Source organism: Sander lucioperca, chromosome 14 (genome assembly GCF_008315115.2).
Source record: "Sander lucioperca isolate FBNREF2018 chromosome 14, SLUC_FBN_1.2, whole genome shotgun sequence".
In the NCBI taxonomy this organism is placed as follows: Eukaryota; Metazoa; Chordata; class Actinopteri; order Perciformes; family Percidae; genus Sander; species Sander lucioperca.
In genome coordinates, this window is record NC_050186.1 from 8,778,172 (window position 1) to 8,791,658 (window position 13,487).

General features: G+C 45.8%; 1 protein-coding gene across 2 annotated transcripts in view; it reads right to left on the reverse strand.

Annotated features, from left to right (window-relative positions):
- LOC116066775 overlaps positions 1-13,487 on the reverse strand; it is a 197,521-nt gene that overhangs the window by 119,793 nt on the left and 64,241 nt on the right. The gene's annotated exons all lie outside the window — the stretch shown is intronic.

A 13,487-nucleotide genomic window follows, 5' to 3' on the forward strand; every position in this document is an offset into this window, starting at 1 on the left:
AGAACTTGTGAGTAGAAAACAACAGTTTGAACTTCCAGACCTCAGCACAATGAAAAAGACAATTGGACATTCCATCCATCAAGGTTGCAGGGAAATATGAGTTGTTGCTCCCTCCTTGCAGTTCCTCCAACCTTTTGAAATTTAGGAAGCTTCTTCAGCACATAATTTGGGAATTTAAACCTATAAAACACAGACAAGAGCCATGATGAAAAAAATCAGAATCATTAAGCTATGCTAAAATCATACTAAACAGCCCTGAATATATATCCTGGTAACTGTGGCTGATAAGTAAACACATGGCAATTTCTTGTACAGTAAATGTACTTTACTCTTGCATCTTGCTTTAGTTGCCATTAAATTGTATTAATATTATGGAATATATTAATTCTGTCACCTGTCCATCACTTTTGGTCAGATTGTCAAAGAACCCCCCGACTTTATGTGTTTCGTTGAAGGCTGTAACTCTGGTTCAATTTACCCCACATCATCTGGCTGACTTTGCCCCACAGTCACCATTTAGGGAAAAACGGCCTAGCTTAGCAATTCAGGCTAACCTTTAGCTTAATGATTCACATGGTTTTATATGTTGACAAATCACCAACATGTACCATACACAACTTTAGACCTAGATACATTTGCTTTGGCACAACAGCTATTATACCTGCAATGCAGAAAATTTACTTTAACAAGCAAAAAAGTGTTTTTGTGAAAAACAACAACTTACCTCTTGTCCCATGTGCTTCTCCTCTTCACAGCAAAATGGAAATTATGGAGTCCTTCAGAATGTATGGTCACATGATGCCAAATGTGCATAGTTGCCTAGAAACAGGGGGTGGGTCAACTTACCCACTGACTCATCTTAACCCACTCTCCCCTACAAGTACTTATAAACACTGAGATAATACTCCACTGTCTGTCTTTATATTCAAGATAATGTGTTATGATTCTCAGGTGTGTTTTCACTGTTTTTAGTAATGTAATCTGTGTTTTGTTTATTTTTTTCTTCTTCTAGATTAGATTCAGCTTTATTGTCATTGTGCAGTGTACAAGTTCAAAGACAACGAAATGTATGTAGTTATATTCCTATCTTTATTAAAGAGAGCATTTCTCACTGATATTACGTTCAGATTTTGTAATAATTTCCCTCAAAACCTTGCTCTCACACTCAAATAGTCACTGCTCGTGCTTGGATTTGCTCTGTTTGTGCTCAAACTTTGTGCTTGGACTCAGATATGTTATTCTTACAATCCTATCAAAATTCCCCAACCAATAGAATGCCAGGTGTAGTGTTGACCAATGAAATGATCCCTGCCCCGTTGAGGGTGCGTTCGCTTTATGTTAGAGCGTCCATTGTGGACGGCTTCTCTGTAACAATGGTTCTGTAACCCAAGGTTATTTACCCCTGCTGTCCATCGCGTTATTATTAGTATATGTCAATAATGTGCACAGAATGGTCAACGCTCTTTCACCTGCACCCATCAGGAAACGGGAGAAAGCTTTGAAGTGGGACATATCAAGTTACGTACACAACTATGAGGGTGAGTAACATAAATTAAGCACATAGCATATGGCGCTAGCCATAGCTAGCCTAGCTTGATGTCCGTAAACAAATAGCTTTTCTTTATACTGGTAGTTTAGCTAGCTAGATTGAAAGACATATGACGGACAGTATGTGTACATATGATGACCTCACATGTTCCTGGTGATTTGGCTAATTTCATGTTAAAGCCAGTAGTAAAACCTAAACTGTAATATAACTGAAAGAACACTCCGGGAACCATCACCTTATTGTGGTGGAGAGGTTTGTGTGTCCCTATGAACCTGAGGGCTGTGTTGTCTGGAGCTTTGTGCTCCTGGAAGGGTCTCCCAAGGCAAAGTGGTCTCAGGTGAGGGGCCAGACAAAGAATGGTTCAAAAACCCTATGAAAAAACGAGGTAGAGATGGAGTGACCCTGCCCGGAGGAAGCCCGGGGCCCCCGTCTGGAGCCAGGCCCAGATGGAGGGCCCAGATGGAGGGCCTGTCAGCGAGCGTCTGGTGGCCGGGTTTGCCACGGAGTCCGGCCGGGCACAGCCCGAAAAAGCTACATGGCACCTCTCTCTCCAACCCATGGGCCCACCACCTGTGGGAGGAACCGCTGGGGTCGGGTGCGCTGCCACATGGGTGGCAGTGAAGGTCAGGGGCCTCGACGGACCAGACCCGGGCAGCAGACGCTGGCTCTGGGGACGTGGAACGTCACCTCTCTGTGGGGGAAGGAGCCGGAACTTGTGCGGGAGGTGGCGCGCAGTTGGATCTGGTGGGGCTTACCTCTACGCACAGTCTCAGTTCTGGGACCATACTCCTGGATAGGGGTTGGACTCTTTTCTTCTCCGGAGTTGCCCAGGGTGTGAGGCGCCCGGCGGGTGTGGGGATACTCACAAGCCCCCGGCTGAGCGCCGCTACGTTGGAGTTTACCCCGGTGGACGAGAGGGTCGCCTCCCTACGCCTGCGGGTTGTGGGGGGGGAAACTCTGACTGTTGTTTGTGCGTATGCACCAAACAAGAGCTCGGAGTATTCGGCCTTCTTGGAGACCTTGAATGGAGTCCTGTATGGGGCTCCAGTGGGGAACTCCATAGTTCTGCTGGGGGACTTCAACGCGCATGTGGGCAATGATGGAGACACATGGAGAGGCGTGATTGGGAGGAACGGCCTCCCTGATCTAAACCAGAGTGGTTGTTTGTTGTTGGACTTCTGTGCTAGTCATGGATTGTCTATAACGAACACCATGTTCGAACATAGGGATGCTCATAAGTGTACTTGGTACCAGAGCACCCTAGGCCAAAGGTCAATGATCGATTTTATAATCGTTTCATCTGATCTGAGGCCGTATGTTTTGGACACTCGGTTGAAGAGAGGGGCAGAGCTGTCAACTGATCACCATCTGGTGGTGAGTTGGGTCATAGGGTGGGGGAAGACTCTGGACAGACCTGGTAAGCCCAAACGGGTAGTGCGGGTAAATTGGGAACGTCTGGAGGAGGCCCCTGTCCGACAGACTTTCAACTCACACCTCCGGTGGAGCTTTTTGTACATCCCTGTGGAGGCTGGGGGCATTGATCCCGAGTGGACAATGTTCAAAGTTTCCATTGCTGAAGCTGAGGCAGGGAGCTGTGGTCTTAGGGTCTTAGGTGCCTCAAGGGGCAGTAACCCACGAATACCGTGGTGGACACCGGTGGTCAGGGAAGCCGTCCGACTGACGAAGGAGTCTTTCCGGGATATGTTATCCCAGAGGACACCGGAGGCAGTTGCAAGGTACAGCAGCGCCCGAAGTGCTGCAGCCTCTGCCGTGAAAGAGGCAAAGCAGCGGGTGTTTGAGAAATTCGCAGAAGACATGGAGAAGGACTTTCGGTCAGCACCAACGTGCTTCTGGAAAACCGTTCGCCACCTCAGGAGGGGGAAACAGGGAACCATCCAAGCTGTGTCAAGTAAGGATGGGACACTGTTGACCTCAACTGAGGAGGTAATAGGGCGGTGGAAGGAGCACTTTGAGGAACTCCTAAATCTGATTAATACACCCTCTATGGTAGAGGCAGAGCTGGAGGATGATGGCGGATTGTCGTCAATTTCCCTGGTGGAAGTTGCTGAGGTAGATGAACAACTCCACAGTGGCAAAGCCCCAGGGATTGATGAGATCCATCCAGAAATGCTTAAAGCTCTGGGTGTGGAGGGGTTATCTTGGTTGACACGCCTCTTCAACATTGCGTGGAAGTCGGGGACGGTGCCTAAAGAGTGGCAGACCGGGGCGGTGGTTCCCCTTTTCAAAAAGGGGGACAGAGGGTGTGTGCCAATTACAGGGGTATCACTCTTCTCAGCCTCCCCGGTAAAGTCTACTCCAAGATGCTGGAAAGGAGGGTTCGGTTGATAGTCGAACCTCAGGTTGAAGAGGAACAATGCGGATTCCGTCCTGGTCGTGGAACAACGGCCCAGATCTATACTCTCGCAAGGATCCTGGAGGGAGCCTGGGAGTATGCCCAACCTACATGTGCTTTGTGGATCTGGAGAAGGCGTATGACCGGGTCCCCCGGGAGATACTGTGGGAGGTGCTGCGGGAGTATGGGGTGAGGGGGTCCCTTCTCAGGGCCATCCAATCTCTGTACGACCAAAGCGAGAGCTGTTTCCGGGTTCTCGGCAGTAAGTCGGACTCGTTTCAGGTGAGGGTTGGCCTCCGCCAGGGCTGCGCTTTGTCACCAATCCTGTTTGTAGTATTTATGGACAGGATATCGAAGCGTAGTCAGGGTGGAGAGCAGTTGCAGTTTGGTGAGCTGGGGATCTCATCGCTGCTTTTTGCGGATGATGTGGTCCTGATGGCATCGTCGGCCTGTGACCTTCAGCACTCACTGGATCGGTTCGCAGCCGAGTGTGAAGCGGCTGGGATGAGGATCAGCACCTCTAAATTGGAGGCCATGGTTCTCAGCAGGAAACCGATGGAGTGCCTTCTCCAGGTAAGGAATGAGTCCTTACCCCAAGTGAAGGAGTTCAAGTACGTTGGGGTCTTATTTGCGAGTTTGCGGTATTACATTCAATTTATCGCACCGTTGTGACGAAAAGACAGCTGAGCCAGAAGGCAAAGCTCTCAATCTACCGGTCAGTTTTCGTTCCTACCCTCACCTATGGTCATGAAGGCTGGGTCATGACCGAAAGAACGAGATCCAGGGTACAAGCGGCCGAACTGGGTTTCCTCAGGAGGGTGGCTGGCGTCTCCCTTAGAGATAGGGTGAGAAGCTCAGTCATCCGTGAGGAGCTCGGAGTAGAGCCGCTGCTCCTTCGCGTCGAAAGGAGCCAGTTGAGGTGGTTCGGGCATCTGGTAAGGATGCCCCCTGGGCGCCTCCCTAGAGAGGTGTTCCAGGCACATCCAGCTGGGAGGAGGCCTCGGGGAAGACCCAGGACTAGGTGGAGGATTTAGTATATCTCCAACCTGGCATGGGAACGCCTCGGGATCCCCCAGTCGGAGCTGGTTAATGTGGCTCGGGAAAGGGAAGATTGGGGTCCCCTGCTGGAGCTGCTACCCCCACGACCCGATACCGGATAAGCGGACGAAGATGGATGGATGGATGGATGAAAGAACACAAGAAACTGGATTTTTTTGGAGTTGGTCCATTTCCAGTTTTTCAACAACTTCTTCTGGCAAATTAGAAAGTAGCCATCATTAGCAACTTGTGCCATCTCTTAATAGTCTATAAAACAGCTAAAAAGATAGATGCAAAATTTGTACAATATGTATGTTTTCATTAGTGGTATTAGTGTAAAAATGGGATATTGGTAGCATATACCTTCTCCTACCTGGGATGTACCAAGTCATCAGACAGGTGGGAAAAGGGAACTGAGTATACAGGGTCTTCGTATGAAGAGGGCCCACAGAGATATAAGTAGGATTTGATTGTTTATTATTGGACTTTGATTGTAGTATAAAAATGTACCTGCTGCACTCGGAATCTGGCTCAAATTAATTTACATTTTCTTGCAGGCTGGGAACATAAATGACACAATAATAAAAGCTTCCTCCACTATCGCCCCGTTGACTACACAATGCCTTATTGGAACATTTTTTTGGACTTCATTTTAATTACTTAACATTAAATTTGTGGGCATTTACTGCATGTCTTTTCCACCGTGGCGTTCACATTTTGGATTGGAGTCTTTTCATCCTCAGACCCAGTGTTGGCGCACTTTCAGGTTGAGTCTTTTTTAAGGAAGTGTATTTATTGGCTACATTTTCATTCTGAGTAGGTTTTCCATAGCTCTGATGACCAGTAAAGTTATTTAGGCAGGAATTCAGACACTGAACCAGTGGCCTAAAACCAAAAATATGGACAAAGGACATTTTTTCAAAGTCACTTGATGTCCACATCTCAAATAATTTCCTGTCAGTGAAAAACAGAAAAGTATTTTGTTGATGTGACTGTAGGCAGCTTTTGATTTTTTTTGTTCCCAAAGTTGCATGTTTTAGTTAATTGCCCAGTTTGAGTTTCAGCAGTGTGTATTTTTAATTTGGTTTTATTAGTAGATGTGTTGCATGTTTAAAGGACAATTCAGGTGCAAAACGAACCTAGGGGTTAATAACAGATGTGTACCCACTCAATTGTTCTCTGGGACATGTTTTCATGCTAATCCAATGTGTTTGTAGCTTGAAACAAGCTAGCACGGACCGCTGATTAGCTTACAAAGCTAGTATTCGGCCACAGGGAAAGTAAAAACAAATTGCTATTTATACTACTAAAAGGACTCAAAATATCACCAAACGTCAACGGTAGCATAATGAGGTTCCTTAAATGTTAACCTAAAAATAAATTGGAGACGGCGACCCAGACCGAAGGGACCAGATGGACAGTAAGTACACTAGACAAATTTTACATTGGTTATGTTTTACATCGGTGGCCTTAGCTTCACAATGTCTGCAGGCACACCACCAGTTTCCCATAGTCTGTCCACTTACAAAGTTCTCAATGCTTTGGTTAACATCTAGACGTTTACGTTTGGTGATATTGTGAGCCTTTTTAAATAAATCTTGAATCAAGCTAGCACGGACCCCTGATCAGCGGTCCGTGCTAGCTTGTTTCAAGATTTATTTATTTGATTAGGACAATGCACATTAATCAACATTTCTGTAAATACGCCAGTGTTAGCCAGTCGGCTAATTTTTAACTGTAGTCCTAGTTACCTAGCATGCATGTCTTTATGGTTGGAGGAAACCGGAGCACCCGGAGGAAACCCACGCGGAGAACATGCAAACTCCACACACAAAGGCCCAGAACGACCTGGATTTGAATCCAGAACCTTCTTGCTGTGAAGCCACAGTGCTAACCACTGAGCCCCCGTGCTGCCTACAAACACATTTGATTAGCATGAAAACATGTCCCAGAGAACGACAGAGTAGGTACACATCTGTTATTAACCTCTAGGTTCGTTTTGCGCGGGAATTGTCCTTTAACAGTTATTATTTGCATGGGTTATGCATGTATTTGTTGTGTTTTTCAAATTTTTTGTTGGACTTGGAATTAGGATTATGAGACGCAACTGTGATTGCCTCGACCCCCCCCCCCACAGCTCATGATTGGCCACAGGATCTAATGATATGCTTGTTAAAGGTGGATGCGAAACAGGAGCAGAGGAGGGAAAAGGAGGACAAAGAAAGAGAATACCTGATTTGGCCTGCGAGAGGAGAGGTTTTTTTATTGATGTGCAGAAGTAACCGGTTTGATTTTAAATAAATACCTTAAAGGAATCACTCTCTGGAACCCAAGTTGTTTTGTTTTTTTAACAGTGGAAACGCCTTGTTTTGCTGGTAACAAAGGACCTCACACAACCGTGTGACAAGTACACAATGTAAGATAGTATTAGGAGATGGACAGTCTGACCGGTTGGTGCTGATTACACAAAACTTTTCCATTTGTTCTGATTCTCTGAACTGTTTCCTGATTAAATATTTCTGCTGTAAAGAACAAAGCCGCAGAGGAGTGAAGCAAAGGTTGAACGGCCACACCTTCAATAGAATATGTTATCAGGTTATGTTATCCTAAGATGTAAGCGGTTAAAGTAAGTTTCATTAACACTACAAGTCTGTTCTGTGAGCTCATGCAAAATATTAGCAAGCAAAACACCAATGCAAATGCATGACATGCTTGATTTGGTTTGTTGTGAGCATATAAAGAAAGAAGTGGAGCATTATAACATTATAAATCACCATGGGTAGGAAAAAGTTTTAATCTAATCATCTGAAAGAGAAAGACCTTTTCCACTTTATAACATCTCATAACATTAACATTCAGGGCCCTACTTTAACGATCTGAAACACAAGTATCAAATGTGAAACGCAAGTAGCTTTGTCGGCGGATCTCAGGCGCTGTTGCCATGATACTGGCGGGATAAATGAGTCTTGCGCCCGACGCAAATCTGAAATGGGTTGGTCTGAAGTATCTAGGTGTGGTTTGGGCGTAACATGCAATAAACCAATCAGAGCGTCATCTCACATTCCCTTTAAGAGCAGGTGCGCTTGTTTCATGGTGGATTGCTATTATAATGGCGGATTTGCCTGACGCACACCAGGAGCAGTTCACAGCCAAGGAGACTGATGTTCTCCTCAGGGCTGGAGAGGGAGCTGTCCGGGATGCGGCAAAGTAATAAATGCCCATCTTGACTGGGTGGCAATGTTGCTGCGGCCTCTCGAGTGCATCTCCTCAAGTCTGGAGAGGATTGATGCAGCCATGGAGTGTGGGCCTCCAAAAGCACCACTTGCTCCTGTTGTGCCCTTTCCTCCTCCCCCCACTCCATCTCCGTCCACCCGCTCCACCAGGAGCACATCGCGCATTGCCACCCCCGGACCAGATCCCGCCGGAGTGTCCAATCCCGCCGTAGTTCAACATCACGTCTCCTTAAGTCCTCTAATATTTCCTCATTTATGTCATCAACACATCCATGATTCATGGAAATGTTGTGTAAAACACAACAAGCCACAAAGAATGCTGTGACTTTTTGAGTACTGTACTGTAAAGTGCCTCCTGACCTATCCAAACACCTGAAACGCATTTTCAGTAATATTTTTCCTTGTAATTATGTATTGTTTGCAAAAATGGGAACTGCTGGGTCCGTGTAGATGAGAGAAGCAAAGTGTATGCCCGTTGTGCACACGCTGCATTATGGCCAAGCATGCACCCCTAAAATAGCATCAGAATAACGCGCCACTGACTTTAGACTAGGTTTTTCCTGGTCTGTGGGGAAATTGTTTTCTGAAACTGCAAAATAGCACCAGGGAGCGTTTGCGCCTGAACACGCCTCCTCTTTATGCTGAACTGCCCCCGGGAGTGCAAATACATTCCCTAATTTCCCGACGTGTGTCTTTGGAGGGGAAAAGTCCACTGTGCGTTGGGTGCAAAATAGGAATGATATATTCGTCAGTGTACAAAGTCAATTGCGCTGGGTGCAAGATAGGGCCCTCACAGTGATGGTATGTTTTATTTAATGTCTTGTGTTTTGTGGATTGCTTAATATATTATTTCTGTTTTAACCATTAGTTTTAAATGTTAGAATGATCTGGTTTCTTGAAATGCAATATTTTTGTGTGTGTGTGTCTGTCTGTCTGTCTGTTTGCGTGTGTGTCTGTGTCTGTGTCAGACATATATAAATTACTAGAGAACCAGACTTGAGTAAATGTACAAGTGCTCTATGAAAAAAATGACTTGAGTAGAAGTTGAAGTGCTCTTTATGCACCACACTTAAGTGGAAGTACTAAAGTATTCAACATTTTCTATACTTAAGTATTGCAAGAAGTTTCTTTTAAAATTTACTAGTCAAGTAAAAGTACAAACATTGTCTTATGTAGTTATTACAGACAGCAGTCAAAAATGAATAGCATATTGTTTATATTATTTCAAATGTTTAGCCTAAACGACACTCACAATTCCTTTGGATGTAGCTGTAATACAAGGACAGGAACGTACAACACCAAAAAGGCTCAGGATGCTGCAAATGTTGGTATAATATGGAAATGGCTGGTGGATTTAAGACAAAAAAATAATAATTTATTATCATTGCACTTGCGACGAGCATAGCTGTGCTCAGTTTAGGTCATCGTGTATGTGTATGCCTTTTAGTACTTACAGTAGTGAAGTAGTTCTACTTCGTTACCATTCATCTTTGGTGTGTGTGTGTGTGTGTGTGTGTGTGTGTGTGTGTGTGTGTGTGTGTGTGTGTGTGTGTGTGTGTGTGTGTGTGTGTGTGTGTGTGTGTGTGTGTGTGTGTGTGTGTGTGTGTGTGTGTGTGTGTGTGTGTTTTCCTACCTCAGCTGGTTCAGACCAGTCTGACTGCCTCCCCACCCTTAACTGTCAATGCTTTGGGTGTGTGTATACATGCTTCACTATGTACTGTGTATGTGTTATTTGGCCCAGCAACAGCCATTCTTTAATGATGACTGTTCTCTACAGTAATTATCCCTAACATGCAGCTGTGCTTCATGAGCAGTGGACAGGTGAAGAATGGCCACACCCTTGACCTACATACACAGACAGAGGAGAGACAGACAGGCACACAGGAGAAGGGGAAAAAGCACAAGGAGATGCTATATCCCTCTGGTGCATAGCGATCACTACAGTGGACAGCTATTTAAAAGTCATTTTCTCCTAAATGCAATAGTTTCTATGGTGGAATTGCCTATCAGCCCACAGTATCTCCCGGGGGACCCGGTCATACGCCTTCTCTAGATCCACAAAGCCCATGTAGACCAGTTGGGCATAGTCCCAGGCTCCCTCCAGGATCCTTGCGAGAGTGAAGATCTGATCCATTGTTCCACGACCAGGACGGCATCCGCATTGTTCCTCTTCAACCCGAGGTTCAACTATTGGCCGAACCCTCCTTTCCAGCACATTGGAGTAGACTTTACCGGGGAGGCTGAGAAGTGTGATACCCCTGTTATTGGCACACACCCTCTGGTCCCCTTTTTTGAAAAGGGGAACCACCACCCCAGTCTGCCACTCCTTAGGCACCGTCCCAGACTTCCACGCAATGCTGAAGAGACGTGTCAACCAAGACAACCCCTCCACACCCAGAGCTTTAAGCGGACGGATCTCATCAATCCCTGGGGCTTTGCCACTGTGGAGTTGTTTGACTACCTCAGCAACTTCCACCAGGGAAATTGCCGACAATCCCCCATCATCCTCCAGCTCTGCCTCTACCATAGAGGGTAGTATTAGCTGGATTTCCTGGAGTTCCTCAAAGTCCTCCTTCCACCGCCCTATCACCTCCTCAGTTGAGGTCAACAGCAGGGCCGTGCAGAGACCTTTTGAGGGGCAGGGGCTCAAATTCAAAAAAGGGCATATAGAACAAGATTTGCTAACTATATACAGTATGTCAACTTTATTTCAAAAACTGTATATTTTACATTTTAACATAATACTAAATCCACAATACTGTACACCTCAAAAGGAAATATGGAGCCTTAGACTACATTCACACAAATATATCCAAAAAATGCAACTGTTGTCCAAGCAAAATGTAATCTTACATACAGTATTTAAACTGTATATAGAAAGTGCAATATGAAATGTTACGTAATACTAAATCCACAATACTGTACACCTCAAAATGAAATATAGAGCCTTACATTAGACTACATTCACACAAATACAAGATAACGAGATATCAAACCAGAAACAGTTTAATTGTAGCCTATAACTGCAACCTGAGCTGACTATCAGATTTCTGTAGCAGTGGGCTAGTAGGCTTTGAATCAGAAAGGGATTTGCAAAGGTATGCAGCATGTTTCAGATTATTTTCTCAAAATATAAGGATGTCCTTTATTAAGTCAAAATGTATAGACCACCAACCTACACCGCAGACTACAAATAACCTAAGCTAATCTCCCAAAGAAGTGACATGTTCTTTTAAGTGGGCTGCTGGTTGAGAGGCAGAAAGCAGACACACACACACACACACACACACACACACACACACACACACACACACACACACACACACACACACACACACACACACACACACTTCTGTTAACCTACAGAAAACTGCTGCCACCCACACACACACCTGTTAACCTACAGATAACTGCTGCTGCTGCACACACACACACACACACACACACACACACACACACACACACACGCACACACACACACATCTGTTAATCAACAGAGAACTGCTGCTGTCTTTTCTTGTGTATCAGAGAATGAAACGGGGCACTATGAGGCTATCACACGATGAGTAATTGTGGCCGTGGCAGCTCGTGCAGTTACCGCGAAATGTGACTACTACAAAGTTAGCTGCCTGCTGGCTGTTTTAATCCTGGAGGACTCCTTATGTAGCGGCAGCGGCTAGAGGCCTCTATAACAAACCAAATGTGCATGCATGCATTCTCATTCACTTCAAAAGCACACTTACCTGCACTTCAACTTTCTCTCGCTCTTGCTGGCCGTGCCGCCGACGGATGGCATGGACTCACTTGTATCTAAGTGGCGCGCCTGGCAGGAAGCCTGGTCATCATGTGATATAATGATTTAGGTCGTTTTATCTAGCTAATTGTTATTGTTAAATATTATTCTTAAATGGACCACTTGTGGGCCATCGTCAAAGAAAAAAGAGAAAAAAAAAAAATCTGGACAAAAAAAGGGCGCTTTGGCCTTGATGGGCAAAAGGGGCAGGTGCTCAAGCACCCATAGCCCCCCCTCTGCACGTGCATGGTCAACAGCGTCCCATCCTTACTCAACACAGCTTGGATGGTTCCCTCTTTCCCCCTCCTGAAGTGGAGAACGGTTTTCCAGAAGCACCTTGGTGCCGACTGAAAGTCCTTCTCCATGTCTTCTCTGAACTTCTCCCACACCCGCTGCTTTGCCTCTTTCACGGCAGAGGCTGCAGTTCTTCATGCCCTTCGGTACCTTGCAACTGCCTCCGGAGTCCTCTGGGATAACATATCCCGGAAAGACTCCTTCAGTCGGACGGCTTCCCTGACCACCGGTGTCCACCACGGTGTGGTGGGTTACCGCCCCTTGAGGCACCTAAGACCCTAAGACCACAGCTCGCTGCCACAGCTTCAGCAATGGAAACTTTGAACATTGTCCACTCAGGTTCAATGCCCCCAGCCTCCACAGGGATGCACGAAAAGCTCCACCGGAGGTGTGAGTTGAAAGTCTGTCAGACAGGAGCCTCTTCTAGACCCAATTTACCCACACTACCCATTTGGGCTTACCAGGTCTGTCCAGAGTCTTCCCCCACCCTCTGACCCAACTCACCACCAGATAATAATAATAATAATAATAATAATAATAATAATAATAATAATAATAATAATAATACATTTTATTTAGAGGCGATTTCTCGGCACTCAAGGACACCGTACAGGGTTATAAAAGACATTAAAGCAGCAAAAAAAAAAAAAAATTTAAAAATACAACAGCAATAAAACAATAGAAAGAGGCAGAGCAATTGACATCAAGTGGAATAGACAGTTTTAAACAGATGTGTTTTGAGTTGCAATTTGAAATGTGGGAATGGATCAATGTTTCTGAGTTGGGGTGGTAATGAATTCCAGAGACGGGGAGCAGAGCGGCTGAATGCTCTGCTCCCCATGGTGGTGAGACGGGCGGAGGGGACAGACAGGTGTATGGAGGAAGAGGATCTGAGGGACGCTGGAGGAGATCAGACAAATATGGCGGGGTGAAGTTGTGAACGGCCTTGAATGCAAACAGGAGGATTTTGAATTGGATATGGAACTGGACCGGGAGCCAGTGGAGCTGTTGGAGGACAGGAGTGATGTGATGGATGAAGGGGGTTCGAGTTATGATGCGGGCAGCTGAATTCTGGACCAGTTGAAGTTTATGGAGGGATTTGTGAGGGAGGCCGAAGAGGAGAGAGTTGCAGTAATCCAGACGGGAAGTGACGAGACTGTGGACAAGAATGGCGGCGGTGTGGGGGTAAGGGAGAGGCGGAGGCGATTGATGTTTCGTAGGTGGAAG